The sequence below is a fragment of the Anomalospiza imberbis genome, chromosome 1 (assembly GCF_031753505.1).
Source record: "Anomalospiza imberbis isolate Cuckoo-Finch-1a 21T00152 chromosome 1, ASM3175350v1, whole genome shotgun sequence".
NCBI lineage: Eukaryota > Metazoa > Chordata > Aves > Passeriformes > Viduidae > Anomalospiza > Anomalospiza imberbis.
In genome coordinates, this window is record NC_089681.1 from 38,867,505 (window position 1) to 38,881,194 (window position 13,690).

A 13,690-nucleotide genomic window follows, 5' to 3' on the forward strand; every position below is an offset into this window, starting at 1 on the left:
CAGTCGGTACAATGCTCATAATAATTGTTTGTATTTAAGATTTGTGTATGCTGTCATGCAACTAAGCACACACAACTTAGCAGTGGCTTTCCACTGAGGCTGGAATGGGATTAGAGTAGGCAGCACTTGGTGTGTGTGCACCCTTGCATTTACTTTTCTGCGTATATATGGATATTTGCACTCTGCATGAGGTGATGTCTTGGATCACTAGTTCTGTGTTTAGGAACCTCAAATAGCACCAAATTCAATGTCTGCTATTCCAGACAATGGAATATTTTTTAATATTACTAATGTGGAATACTCATGGGAAAATACATGAAGGAATGCCTGAGTAAATCCCCTGTTTTTCAAACATGCTTATCATAAGACTAGTTTGAAGGCTTATCGAGAGATTATATGAGCAAACCTGACTTATATTGGGATTCTGCCACATCCTTGGATCTTCCCCCACAAAAATGTTAATAATATCAGACTTTTTCCAAGAATAAGAATTGATGAAAATAGACTTGTTTACCTGCCAGGTGATGAAGCCTCTGACTTTGCCACAATGAGAAGTTACACAGATAGGTAACTTTGAATAATCCTTTTTGGCTCTGTTTTCTCCACCCTATATGACAGGGAATTTAACCGTCATTGTGCAGCTGTTGGTTTGAAAGAGGGTTTTGGCTCAGAAGATGCTAACAAAGATGATGATATGAAATATCTGTTGGGAAAGAATGACCTGGATAATCAGCAAAACAGGAGCTATGATACTGCTGTTCTCTACATGCTGGTTCTTCTTTAGGGCCACAAGAGAGGCTCGGGGATGATCTCCTCACAATGTCTGCTCATCAGCAGGGGCAATTGGTGCTACTGTTGCTGAGAGCAGGCTGCTGGCATATACACTACTACTATACACTGTACACTACTACTGCCTGTACAGGCTGGGGCAGAGTGGCTGGAAAGCAGCTTGGTGGAAAATGACCTGGACGTGCTGGGCAACAGCGTCTGACCATGAGCCAGTGTGTGCCCAGGTGGCCAAGAAGGCCAGTGGCATCCTGGCCTGTGTCAGCAATAGTGTGGCCAGCAGGACCAGGGCAGGGATTGTCCCCCTATACCCAGCACAGGTGAGGCCACGCCTCGAGTCCTGTGTTCAGTTTTTGGCTCCTCAGATCAGGAGGGACATTTTTGTTCTGGAGCATTTCGAGAGAAAGGCAACAAAGCTGGTGAAGGGTCTGGAGCACAAGTCTGATGAGGAGTGGCTGAGGGAGCTGAGGTTGTTTAGCCTGGAGCAAAGGAGGCTCCGCTTCGACATTATCACTGTCTGCAATTACCTGAAAGGAGCAAGGCAGGGAGTTGGCCTCTTCTCCCAGGTAACAAATATCAGGATGAGAGCACACAGCCTTAAGCTGTGCAAGTGTGGGGGTTCAGGCTGAACATCAGGAGGAACTTTTTCATAGAAAGGGTTGTTAAGCATTGAATGTCCAGGGAGGGGTAGAGTCACCATCCCTGGCAGTGTTTAAAGAAAGATTGGATGTGACAGTGCCATGGTCTAGTTGACATGATGGTGTTTGGTCATAGGTTGACCAAGACCTCAGAGATCTTTTCCAAGCTAAAAGATTCTGTGATTCTTTGACTATTAAGGTGAAGAAGATGCCAACACTGAATAAAATAGTCAAAAAGGCACATTGATCACATAAGTTAAAAATTATTGTAATAAACTAACATTGGTTTGTATCTCTCAAACAGTCTCTGTCTGTAAAAGACATTTAGACTTGCCACATAGTGACAATAAGTTTCCCATGTTTTTCTACCCAGCAGCTGGTTGGACATGTAGGGATGTAGAGCCTGGCAGTTTTCCATGTGGTTTTTAGTTTTCCTTCTGTCTTTCTCCACCACCACCAATCCAGAAAACAGTAATTTGAAATAGCAAGATTTCAGAAGGATTTTCTAGACCTCATATATTTTTCTGGAACAACCTCCCTGGTTGGAATATTCCCTTACTTTTCAGGTCACCAATAGGAAAACAGTGAAGCATCCCTTAGGAGCATTTCTCCAGTTACATTGTACATGAGCCATTCACCAACCTCATGAAGACAGCATTTCAGCAATGCCTGTGGAAAGCCCTCTCATGAATAAGCGGTTGCACAAGGAAGCTTTTTAGCAAGCAAGATTCCAATAGGCATTTTTTTTTCACAGTAGTATCTGTGCAACCTCTAATAGCAGCAAATCAAGATGTGCAGGTGCTGCAGTTCTTTAAGGAATGGTATCACCCTGCAGCAGACCCCCACAGATAGGAATGTTAGAATCACCCTTAAACCATGGAGGGAACCTATTGGCCAGAGGCCAGATGGCCCCAACCCCCCAGAACCTAGATAAAAACCCACTCCGCCATTGTTCGGTCTCTTTTTCCTCCTTCTCCCCAGAAAATAAACACATGGAAACTGAGCCTCTCTCTCCTAGCTTCTGAAACTCTGCTCCTCGGCCGTCCCCCAAGACTGAGCTAGCATAACAGTTCAGGGGGGCAGTCAGAGGGGATTGTTTCATGCAGGCACAAAAATTCTCCCAGCTGCAGAGGATTATTCTCTTGCCAGTCTGCCTTGACAGTTCACTGTTGCTGGAGGAACAGCAGCCAAGCCAGCACTTTCAGCACTTCAGCAGGTGATTCACCAGCAGCTGAGTCATCCCTGTCCAAAGCTAGCACATGCAAAACCCAGGGAGGGGTGGGCGGCTAGGGAAGGGAAGCACAACAAACCTTTCTCCACTAATTCATGCCATCTGGGAATGACAGCCCATAGGCCTGCAGCTTTGTTTGCCAAACATTGTTTACAATTTTTATTATGAAGTCCATAGGGAAGAAGACCTTATTTTATTTAACAGTTCATCATCATTACACAAACTGTTGTTCTAGGTTTAGCTTCAGAAAACAGGAAGCAATACTCATGATTAGTTAGTCAGACTTCTTGGTTTTTTTTTTTTTTTTTTTTTTTTTTTTTTGCAGGCTTTTGTTGTTAAACAATTAGATGGGAAAAGTGGAATTGAAGTCACTGACATGCAGCTAGAGTCTTTCAGTGTTAGAGGTCTCTCTGGTGAGCCACAGAGGATGTGAGCTGTTGCAGTCTTGACTCATCACTTTGGTTGGTGGTAACCCAGGCTTACATGGGAGGTCACTTGGCTTAAATGTCCATAACTGAACAGAAGGGCAGCAAGCACAAATGGTTATCTATAAGCAGATGCTGCTTTGTGCCGGAAGCTCATGTGCTCCAGTGTTTGCACCATCACTTTGTTTAAGTGTGAAATGACATAAGACCAGTCACTGCTCACAAAGAAGCTCTTCCCTTTAAGTTGCCTTGTTAGTAAATGTGAGCAGTCCAGTGAAGGACCCAGCAAATGTAAAAACTGGTGGAAGGTTGAAGATGAGCTGTTCCTAGGCAATGGGACAGGGTAAAGGGAGCAGGGTCTCTTCAGTTGACAATGGTTAGCTGTTAGACAGCTCAGCCCTTCAATTTATCTCACCTTATAATGTTTTGTCTATTAATCATGGGCATCACTTAAAAAAAAATTAATAATTAGTTGCTTTCACTGTTCTGCAATAAACAATTAAAACACCAAACTTTGCAACATAAAGGTACAAAATTGATTATTCCTTAACACACAGTGCAGAAAAACCAAATTCACAGACTGTGTAATGCTTTAGAACACTTGGTTACACTCAAGTCTCAATAATCACTTGATCTGTAGCTTCCACAGAACAGGAACATTTACTGCACTTCCACTTTGACCATGCAGCCTGGGTTGAAAACAATTTCTGCCATCAAGGGTAGAGGTGAATAAAGTGAACACTCTTGTCTTCTCAAAGGCAAACTTTGGGTTTACCTCAGGACAAGCAAACTGGACTAGAACTAGGCTCCATCTTCCCAAGAAAAGCTATTTCTCTAAGGCAACATGAGTAGAGGCAAAATATTCCCATATCTTCTTTTTTTGCACCAACTTCTCTAGATGGGAGAAGACTTGAATTTACCATGTAGTGCAACTTCTTAAGGAACTTGGATGAAGGTATAAGAACATGAGGAGTGTGATTTTTTTTCAGCCCAGCTGGTAGAATATGGTCTTTGTGAAGAATTAAAGGTCAGTTAAAGGTCAGAATTTAAGATGTATCAAGTGGTTGGGCATTTCCACACCATGAGTACAGCCTGAGACATACTTAGAGGGCCAAGAGACATGGGGAAGAAACACTGCCTAAAATCAGAGATTTCCATTCTGAAAAAGCTTGTCTGAAACTCAATGTCTGGACCTGGGTCCTGTGGGGATGCCACAGGTCTACAACAAATAAGGCACAGGCTGCACTGTGCCCCATCCAGGTGATCAATGCTCCAGACTTGGCCATTTGCTGAGTGGGGAACTTCAATACTACAGGTGCATATGAACTTGTAAAAGTTATTCAAAAGAGTAATGTATCTATGGCCTAAGTCTCCATTTCATAAAGAAAAACAGATTTTACACTGGCAATAAAATCCCTCTCATAGAGGACTTTTTTTTAACCTAAAAACATTTAGGTTAAAACATTTTATTTCATACTAAAACAAGTCTGCAGATACTCAAATATTTTTTTCCATTCTCTTCCTTGAATTATCCTCACAAATGATACTTAGCTTAATAACATTCAAATATTTTAAACAGGTTTTAAAGACAGGAAAAATTACATTTGCCGATTTGTAGTTTTGAGAGCTAAAATGTGATGGCATGTGATGGCATCACAAGAGGACCAACATGCACAGGATCACAGACATGGACTGAACACTGAATCTACTTAGATTTAGGCTCTTTTCCTCTCATGTTTGGGTGTTTTTTTTAGCTTTTTTTAGCTTTTTTTTTGGTGAGGTTTTTTTGGTGTTTTTTTAGCAGAATGAGGCCTGGAAGTTTGAACAATGATACTATTGGTACAGGTACAAACTACCCATCTTGATAATAAGGTTAGAGATGGCCTATTTGGAAATGCCATTAGCTGCCATTACTTGCTATTTCTTGGGTTTTTTTTCAGCCCAGCTGGAAGAACATGGTCTTTGTGAAGGATTTATAAGTTCTTTTTCTGCTTGTAGATAATTAAATCTTAGCTGTCCTCCATAGCAGGGCAAAATTCAAGGCAGATGCATAAGAAGCACCAAGCTACTGCCAAACACCTTTTTTCTTCTCTCAAGAATTAGGGATTTTTAGTACCTGAGGAAGAAATGTACCAGTAATATGATCTGCATAAATACCACATTTCTTTAAGAAAAGTATAGGAGAAAACTTTATTTATACTACCCTGATTTGTAGTACAGGAACTCTTTATTATGCCCTGCTCTTTCTGGGTAGATATCATTCTCCCAGTGTCAAACAAAGCTTACTAGACTGCTAGAATGACAGTTTCATACCTTATTACAAAGGCAGGTCCTTATCATGGCTTTTCTCAGAGTAAGGCATCCAAAAGCCCTGTATTTCACCAACCATGACACCACTTTATTACTTCTACACTTATTACATTATCCAGCATATGCTGACTACTGTTTTGTTAGGTAGGGTCTCTCGTGACATTACATGAAATAATCTGGCAAACCAATATTAGATATCACTATTCAGCTATTGGAATAGGGGGCTGAGGTGGGAAAGACTATGACCTTCATTTTGTTTCTTTGAATGAGTCACTTCAAGGTCATTTGGATAAATACTGTGGGAGTCAACACTATCTGTGAGCTATCTGACAGGCTACCTGTTAGGCAAAATCTAAAGCACATGATCCTTAATCCAAGATCCACTGTGAAGAAAAGCATATCCCAAATACCACATATATCTTCCAGCAGAGAAAAAGACACAGGGAGGCAACTTATGATAGAAGAAAAATTTCTTTTTCCTGCAATCATCTCTCTTTGGAAAAATCATACTTAATTATAAAACATGACCAACTTCTGCAGTACCTGGGGATACAGAAAGATAACTTGTTGTCCAGATGTTGAAATCTGTATTGAATATGGACTTTTGAAAGAACTCTGCCTATGCCAACACATTCACTACCCACAAAAGGGTTTATGCATGTGAATATAGCACAGTGAATGGTTCCCCTTGTTATAAACCTCAGAAATCTTTATGAGTCTGGAAGCAGAGTCCTAGGATGCCTTCTGGTATTCTGACCATTTCCTACTTCAGCCTCTCATTAGTGTTTATCACTGATGGAATGAAAAGCAGCAAACAGGCTACCAAACAGCTCAGCTTTCTCTGGTTTTCATGCCAAGTGATTTTTTTGGGGATAGGTTGTGTAGCAATGTGTTGGGTCCCTTCCTTAAGGACCCAGAGGAGGAGCATCTCTGCAGCAAGCACTGCTGTGCTCCCAGCAGACCTACCCTCTTCCAGCAGGAAACCTCCCAACACCACCAACACCTTCCCCTCACAAACACTGCCTGAACCAGAGAGCTTTGGAAGCACCAAATCATACTGCAGTAATAAACAAAAATTTCTCAGCAAAGTACCTGATTTGGCTCCATCTAGTTTGATGAAAAGAGGCTTACTAAGTCAATTTCCTTACCTAGAGATTTGCTGAATATGTTCCTGCAATGCCACATGTCAAATGTCCTTCTAAAGGCTTGTGCAAAAACATCTGTGAACCTCCTGTGTCAGGCACATCTCATCAATGGTATTAATCCCTTACTGAACAGCAAATGTTTTTTCTCTTGGGTTGGTGCAGAATCTAGCAATGTGAAAGCTGAACTGGAAATAAATCACAAGGAAAAACTTGCCCAAATAATCATTTTCTACAAGTAAACAGTAATTCTAGACCCAAGAAAGGATGTGAACAAAACTGAATTAATCAATTAATATTGTAAGTTAGCAAATTGCTCAGATTTTAGAAACAGTATTAGCTTCTTGGGGCTTTATTGGTAGCAATAATCAGCAATAGAGGCCAATTGGTAGCAATAATCAGCAACAAATGACCTCACCAGTACAATCAAAATGACCAGCCTGCATTTCCAGACCTGTACAAAACTGGGCTGATCTGTACCCATTTGGGTCAGAGAATGAGATTTCCCTGACTCAAGGAGCAGCTGCCTGTTTGCTAACATCCAGCTTTACAGCAACATTTCTGGCAGGCTGATTTCCTGCAGCTGCCAAACTGGAGGAGAAAGAGATGCTGATGCTTTCTACCAACTCCTGGCTGGAAATTTTCTTACACAACAGAAAACCAAAGCATTTTGTGAACTCTTCTTGTGTCACAGCAATGCTAAAAGAACTGAAGTGTTATTATTATTATTGATTCTCAGGGTTTTGAACATTAAAATTTAAATGACAGAATCCTGAAAACTGCTTTTGATGCAGATGGAAGTAAAGACCTACCGGTGAGCTTTTTCAGTGGTTTTCTGCTCATACACATATGCTTGCAGCACCCAACTGCAGTGTGAACACATCTAGGACAAAACAGATGAGTACACTGTAAGGACTATTTAGACTGCCTAGCTGAAGGTGGAGACCATGGTTCCTTCTAGGTTCTATCTACTTTTAGCTGCTTGCCACCTCATAAAATACAGCAGAGAGAAAACAGCCCAGGACATTCCTGGAGTGTGGAAGAAAACTTCCTAACACAGCCGATGAGGGAGCCAACTAGGGAAGACACCCTAGTTGTATGTGAACAGAAAAGGACTGTTGGAAACCATCTGGGGCATGCAGTCATGAAATGAGTTTTTGATTCTCAGAGAAGGGAGGAGATGGAGGGGTAGAAGGGAGATGTGTCTAGCAGAACTGCCACACTGGACAACCATTAGACTGATTTTGGGCTGTTTAGGAGCCTGGTTGATAGGACTGCTTTGGAAGTAGTCCTGAAGGATAAACAAGTCCAGGAAGGCTAGACATTCTACAAGAATGGTCCAGACCACAAGTTTTATGAGAAGCAGCTAATGGAACTGGGGTTGTTTACCCTGGAGAAAAGGAGGCTCAGTGGGGGACCTCATTGCTCACTGCAAACAACCTGAAAGCAGCTTGTAATGAGGCGAGAGTCAGTCTCTTCCTCCAAGTAACAAACAACAGGACAAGAGGAAAAGGCCTCATATTTTGCCAGGGGAGCTATAGATTGGAGACTTTGAAAATTTTCTTCACCAAAAGGGTTGTCAACCATTGGAAAAGGCTGCCCAGAGGAGTGGTGGAGTCACAATTCCTGGAGCTGTTGGAGAGATGTGTAGATGTGGTGCTCAGGGACAGGGTTTGATGGTAGACTGGGTAATGCCAGGGTAAGAGTTGGACCCAATCTTACAGCTTTGAGTTTAAGAATCACAGCCCCTGAGTGCTCACAGAATAGCTAAGCACTTTTTCAAGCACAGAAAGCCTTTTCTGACTTGGAGAGCAGCTGCAACTTCAGCACTTGCTTCCTGTATTTTGCTGCTTACTCAGACATCCTACATTGTCCCTTCCAGCCCAGGGATACAAGGGTGGCTGCAGCTCCACAGAGAGGTGCTCAAGGTCCAGCTGGGCTGAAGAACAGTGGTTAGCCCCTTTCCCCTCTGCTATTGGGCAGCTGGATACATGTCCCAGGGTAGAGGTCTGGAGATCACACAGAGGCACCTGCTGGAGGGAGGAAGAAGGGACATGGAATAGCAGTTGCTGAAGGGAATGACTGTAAAGATGGCCATTCAAACAATGCCTTGCAGAAAAATAAATTTCCCTCTGTTCACCTACATCCTAGAAGACTTCACAGTCAATCCTCAAGGCTGATGAAATTTTTTTTCCATAAATCCCAGCAGTGTTGCAGTAGGAACAAGCAGTCTGTCAGCACCAAAGTGCAGAGTAGAACATGAAGCATCAGAGACTTCTGCAATCACAGTTTCTGTCACCCATAGGCTTTTGATGTCTAAACAACACAACAGCCAACAAGGTATAGAACCCTCAAGACCTGTTAATTTTCAATCTGAGAGTCAAAGGGTTTTTTCCAACATCTTGAACTATCACCTTTAACTTAAGAACCACTTTAGTATACCTGTCACATAGATAAATACTGAAACACAGCATTCCTTAGACTATCAGTAACATCCATTCAAATCCATTCAGCATTAGGAAAAATACAGCCAGAAAGTACTCAAAACTGATATTGCAGGATGTGGCAAATTCATAGTATACCCCCTACCTAAGGATTTGTCTTGCTAGCTTCATTCCATCCATTTCTAACTTATGGATTGAAGCAAGCACTGTATGACTGACATATTCCAATTCAGCAACTTCATTCAATTCCACTATTTAATAAAAATAGGAGAAAATGCCACCCTACTTGTAATATGCAACCACATTCACTGACCACTTCAATAGCTGCATGCAATCCTGCAGACAAGGACTGGTGAGGGATCCACATGTTTCAGGTAAACAAAAATTTGAGATCCATGTGTGACACAGAAACAAAACATAAAAACACTGCAAAATTTTTTTTTTGCCAAAACAATTGCAATCTTTTATAATCAATTAAAATTTTCTAGATTCTTCAAAGTCAGGCATGAGCTGATGGCCCCTATTTCTATTGGTGCAACTTTGTCTTAGAGCTGTGAATTGCTTTAAGAAATGAGGTATTGACTGAATATACTATCTTAAGCATAATCTTTTTTGTCATTACACATCACCTTGCTACAATTGTTTTCCATTTGACAGACACCAGCTCAATTTTATCCTATGCAGAATTTTGTTGTGTTCTGCCAGTTACTTGATATCAGTAAGTGTTTGCAGTGCATAGCAGCTTATTGAAATAAAATAGGTAAAGACAGCTCAAGGGTATTGGGACTTTTAAGAGGAAGTAATGATTGAGGATTTTCAGAACAATTCTTCCAAAAAAGGATTTTGAGATAGGAGTCATTAAAATAGAAACCTAAAGGATAGAAAAAAATTGCTTAGTCACAATCTGATAGCTTGAAATACTATATATGGTACCATATATGTCATAAAACAATTAAGTTTAACTGATCCACTGTATTTAGTTAAAATAATTGCAGTACTTCCCTTTTCTTCTTCATATCAAACAGGTTGCAATAAAAATTAAAATATTCTGAAGTAGTCTGCTTATTTTACTTTTTATTACTTTAATACTTACAGAACTATTTCTTCCAGTTGCCTCAGATTCTTCCAAGAAAATAAAAGCCTGCAATGGTGTACTGTTTATCCACACAATAATTCTTTCATGGCTATTTGGGAAGACCAACTTTAAAGATGTAGATATCTTTAACACAAGTTAAGGGCTGTCTCCAAATGCATTAGAGCAGCGTGACATTTTGTACTCTAAATTCATCTTCTCTGTTCTGCAAGTTTTACCAAAAGCTCACCTATGCACATGTCCTTGATCACTTGTGTGCAAAAGTTTCATTACAAGACCATGAAGGAGACTCAGAGCAACAGCAGATTCAACTCACTGCCTTTCAAAAGCTTCAGCTAAATCCAAAGAAATTTTCAGGACTCTAGAGCTAGACAATTTGGACTCAAAGATCCTTGTGGGTCCTTTCCAAATCAGCATACTCTGCAATTTTGTGAGCTTCCTTTGAACATCTTCAAGAGCACAGACTCATCCCAATTATGGCAGCAGAAAACTCTTGAGCCAGACAAGGCCTTGCACTGTAGGGTAACAGAAAGAAATGTGATGGCACAAGTGTACAGATGGAAATCAGGATATTCACCTAGACCTGGGAGAAAGCTTACAGTTGCTCCTCAGTGCCTAGTTGTGATCAAATAACCACAGTGAAAAAAGTCTATCAAGGAATATATTCCAAAGCTTCTCAGGCTGTACAGAAATCTTCTATTTCCCAGCAATGATTTAGACTCCTCTCCTCCTTTTCTGTTTATAGTATAGAGACAGGACCAATCTTTCCTTTCTATTGGATGAATTCTGATACCTCTGTGGGAAGAGACAAAAAAAGATTGAAAGTCAGTAGTGGGTGGAGTGCTTCTGTTTTCAGTCTGTTGTACAACAGCACCATCCAGCTGTCAAATAAAAAAAATCATCAAGCATTAATGCTGCTATCCAGATTTGGTCCTTGTATCACAAGCAAAATGAGTAATTACAAGTATTAAAAAAGCCCCCAAAACCAAAACCCAACCCACAGGTCCCTTCCCTCTGTCTTAATTATATTGATCCACTGTGTTACGCTTTCTGGGCTACGTACAAGACTGTGCTTTAGTGAAATTAAGAATGCAGACCAGTTTTTTTTTTTTGTTTGTTTGTTTTTGTTTTGTTTGGTTTTTTTGGTCCAGTAAGAGCAGCAGACTGCAGCTTACCTCTGTTTCAGTGACATGTGGCGTGTAAGATCTCAGGTATGAGGAAAAGACCATTATCTTTGTCTCACAACCAAAGGTAGTTAATCACACTCCAAAAATGAATGGAAAAATCTCAACTAGTAAGAGTCTATGTTTAAGCTATCACACTACCACTTGAGCTTCAGTAGTGAAAGCAAGAACAGCAACATCGAGTGAGGAATAAAAATAATAAAAACTCATACTCAAATAACAGATCACTCTTGAGAGACATTATGACATGAGGAAGAAAACTCCTTGCTCCCTCAATATTTTTCATAAACTTGTGTTATTTAACAGTAAGGAATATGCAATGGAAATAAATGACAATCCCTATAACAGATGACTGATTACCTGAATTAAATATACAAGGTCACTGCTTAAACTGCCCTCAGTTCTACACTAAACTAATTCTTCTTGTAACATCCACAGGGAGCTTACCATGTACATCCACAGATGATAAGTCTAATGTTAGACTACTGCTCCTGCATTACATGTGCCTTAGCAAATCCTGTGATCACACACTCTTGCACTGACACCTGAAAGCAGTAATGCATCTCCTTCTGATTTTTTGAAGTACTAGTACTTTACAAACACTGGTACAGTACCAGTTCTTTACCAACACTTCACAAAGCAGCACAGGGTACCTATCAATGCCAGTCATCCTTTAAAAGAAAACAACATTATTGGAAGCTTCCCAAGTAAATATTGTCAGGAAAAAAAAACAAACTTGTAAGTGCAACAGTTAACCTAAGAGAAAGAATATTTCTACATGCAAAGAAAACCTGAAAGGAAATCCTAGAATAAATGAGATCACTTTAAGGAACTTGAGGTTATGCAAAGAAGAATCAGCATACCCACTTCAAGAATGAGATGATGTTTTTCTTGCACATAAAATGTACTGTAGATTTTAACATAAGCCCAGAATTTAAGAGCACAGCAACAGAAAAACAGCAAGCACTAGAATAGTAGCTAAAGCCATAGGAGCAAAGAACATGTCCAAAGATACAGCAGAGGTGGCAAATGACAAACCTGTGCCAAGTAGGAGAGAAGGTGCCCTTAGACACCAAGGGAGGCAAAAAGCCAGAAAGGCAGCAAAGGCAGAAGAGTCTGAAGAGACACAGCCCTAAGGAAGAGGACAACAGCTTACCAAAATCTGCAGATGAACAAGAAGATCAAAGAGAGGCATGGTTAATGAGGAAGTATTATGGCTAAGTTTAATGAAAGCAAGAGGTTCTCACACTATGAAAGAGAACAGAGAACACATGACCTTCAAAAGGAACTGTATCAGAAAGTCACTACAAGACTACATCATTAGATCAGAGGCAGAACAAAGGTACTAGAAAAACACTGCAATGAGAAGAGACCAAAACTTTAAAATCAGTCAAAAAAAGAACTGGTGCCAAACAGGCAAAAAAAAAGAGGAAAGACTGGTATGTAGGAGGGTATTAAAAGGTAGCAAGGATGTGGCCAAAAAGAGCAAGCCCTTGAATCTAGAATCAAAGTATCTTCAGCTCCACACACAGTGGAACAAAACCAATAAAAAAAAAAACCACAAAAAAAAAAAAAACAAACAAAAAAAAAAAAAAAAAACCCCAACCAACACCAGACAACAACAAAACAACAAAAAACAACTACAAAAAGAGGAAAACATCTAAGTTTGCACTTTAGGTGAAGGCAAAGTTATTTGAAATAAAGAATCTTATGGTCTTGATGCAAGAAAGTAAATTTTCCTTGCCAGGAACTGACAAGAGAACTTGTGACATGCTTGAAGGCTGTACAGCTTTGCTTAGAGAATTGCATTCTCAAAAGGTATAGGGTTACACATTCATTCCAACAGAGATGGTAGGATCAATCCATTTCAAAACTCAGATGTAGACAGGGAGCAGAAGGGAAGAGCAAAAGCAGATTTTGTGGAGTTACTAGTCAGATCAAGCAACAAGGAAACAGCATAAAAATCTCAGCAAGCATAGAAATAGGCCTACAGTGGAAAGAAACAAGACAAGCCAGACAGGAGAAACAGAAAGCCATGAAGTCTTTCCAAAACAGTCTAAATAGAGAGACAACATTTTTACACCATCCTTCATGAGGTCAGCCAGAGTTCTGCCAAGTTGATCCCAGTAAGAACTAAAGGATTTCACATGGAACCTGAGCTCATGACAGTAGTTTTTCTTTTTTATCACAGGATACAAGCTTTTAATCCAGGACACCAGAAGGTAAAAAAGTAACAACCACTGTTTCCAATAGACAGCAACATGTTTACATGTATTAGTTGTTCAATTTAGCTAAAGAATCAACCTTATTTAAGATTAGAGTACCTGTTTAAACTGAGCTTTGTAATCTCGTATGAGTAAGCATTTCCAAACCCCAGGTTTCAGCTGTCCAGAGTCTTAGATAGCTGTACTATAGTTAAACCTGCCATGTCACTCAG

The 13,690-nt window shown here is 40.3% G+C and overlaps 1 long non-coding RNA gene across 1 annotated transcript; it reads left to right on the forward strand.

Moving 5' to 3' along the window:
• The first annotated feature begins 1,118 nt into the window (after positions 1 to 1,118).
• LOC137473006 (uncharacterized) lies at positions 1,119 to 5,208 on the forward strand. The gene is made up of 2 exons (XR_010998556.1): positions 1,119 to 2,222; positions 2,531 to 5,208. It is a non-coding gene; the product is annotated as an uncharacterized lncRNA (long non-coding RNA).
• The last annotated feature ends 8,482 nt before the right edge of the window (positions 5,209 to 13,690 follow it).